Below are 2,034 nucleotides of genomic sequence, written 5' to 3' on the forward strand. Positions count from 1 at the left end.
GATGGAGCCGATGAGCAATCTGCCCACAGACCTGGGACCTAGAATAGGAAAGGGAGGACTCAGCCTTTGGGTGTCTATCAGAGCATAAATGGTCAAGGGTCTCCTTGGAAATGTGAAGTTGAGTGTATCTCTGTTGAGGTCTGAGGAAGTTGAGTCCCATGACAAGTGAGCTCTCTATTCTGGGGCGGGGGGCAGTAAGGGAGAAATAGCATTTTAATTTTCTTTTAGTGTGGTGGGGAACTATAGGTCATTTACACACACACACACACACACACACACACACACACACACACCTTGGGCCGGCTCAGTGTCTGGGACATGGTTCAGGGAAAGCAAAGTGGAATCAAAAATGGTAGTTCACTTTTTTGCTGCTGCGGCCGCAGGCATGAGTATATGCTCAGCCTTCAGAAAAGGCTTGGCTTCAGTGTCCTCTGCTGTGGCAAAAAGAAGGTCTGGTTGGACCCCAATGAGACTAATGAAATTACCAATGCCAACTCCCATCAGCAGATCCGGAAGCTGATCAAAGATGGCCTGATCATCTGGAAGCCTGTGACAGTCCATTCCTGGGCTTGATGCTGGAAATACACCTTGGCCCGCCGGAAGGGCAGGCACATGGGCATAGGTAAGAGAAAGGGTGCTACCAATGCTCGAATGCCCGAGAAGGTAACCTGGTTGAGGAGGATGAGAATTCTGCGCCCGCTGCTCAGAAAATACTGTGACTCTAAGAAGATTGACCGCCACGTGATCACAGCCTGTACCTGAAAGTGAAGGGTAATGTGTTCAAAAACAAGTGGATTCTTATGGAACGTATCCACAAGCTGGAGGCAGACAAGGCTCGCAAGAAGCTTCTGGCATAAGTTTCTTTAGGAATTGGTGTCTGTCACAGGGGCAAGTTCTGAGACATTTAAAACGTGCTGATGTCTAATCTTGACTTACATGCAGTCTGTCCAGAATACAGTTGTTGTATTAGAGGTATATGCTGCTCTGTCCTGTACATGCCCACATACCACCTACCATCAATGTCAGGGTAGTGTGGGGACTTATTGGCTAGTTGAAGCAGGAGCTCTTGGTGTCCCCAGCAGCTCACCCGTCTTCTCTCTTCCATTACCCAGGGACCAGGCTGAGGCCCGCAGGTCTAAGTCCAAGGAAGCCCGCAAGTGCTGTGAGGCGCGGCTCCAGGCCAAGAAGGAGGAAATCGTCAAGACTCTGTCCAAGGAGGAAGAGACCAAGAAATAAAGTTCTCTCCCTCTTCTCTCTCATAGTGGCCTCGGCAATTACACAGATTACTCATTCAATAAAAAACAAGCCTTTATCTGCTTAAAAAAAAGAAAAAATGCCAGTTCACACTTAGTCCTCACTCTACCACTGCTCTTTCTCTCCAAATCATGGACAGCTAAGTCAGAAGGAGCTAGAAAAATCATTTGGTCTATCCCTCAGCCTCTGGGCGCTGGTAGAAGCTGACAGGTGGAAACCTAGAGTCAGCCCAAACGCTGCCTCTTCCCACCTCCTGCTGGAACTGGATTTTTTACAGTTGATGTTACCATTGCTCCCTTGGCCTATTCTAGTAGCTGTGGTGGACTTATAACAACTTTCCCTGTCTACTTAAAGCTCCAGAACCAGGCTGAGAGCGCATATCACTCCTCTCCATCTTCCATGGCCCATCAGAAATGGCACATCTTCTTCCAGTGGTGCCCTCCATCCTTATCCAGTAATTCCAGCCATGGGGGATAAACACTGAGGGCTTCAGAATGTATAGGGAGTACTTTGCATTGTTGAAGCAACCAGAGATATCCATTCTAAGCCTCTTTTTTGGGTGGAAGTTTTTTGTTTTGTGTTTTTTTCTGCTGTGCCTAGGGGCTTGCAGGATCTTAGTTTCCTGACCAGGGATTGAACTGGGGCCCTTGTTTGTGAAAGCATGGAGTCCTAACCACTGGACCACCAGGAAATTCCCTGGGTGGAAGTTCTTAGACAAAAGGAGACCACTATTTACTGGCTCTTATCCTCTCTGAGATTTCCTGATTGTCAGACGTCCTG

The 2,034-nt window shown here is 48.1% G+C and overlaps 1 pseudogene; it reads left to right on the plus strand.

Annotated features, from left to right (window-relative positions):
• Positions 1 to 393: 393 nt before the first annotated feature.
• LOC103072976 (60S ribosomal protein L19-like) lies at positions 394 to 1,236 on the plus strand (annotated as a pseudogene).
• The last annotated feature ends 798 nt before the right edge of the window (positions 1,237 to 2,034 follow it).

Source organism: Lipotes vexillifer, unplaced genomic scaffold (assembly GCF_000442215.2).
Source record: "Lipotes vexillifer unplaced genomic scaffold, Lipotes_vexillifer_v1.1 scaffold591, whole genome shotgun sequence".
Classification (NCBI taxonomy): domain Eukaryota; kingdom Metazoa; phylum Chordata; class Mammalia; order Artiodactyla; family Lipotidae; genus Lipotes; species Lipotes vexillifer.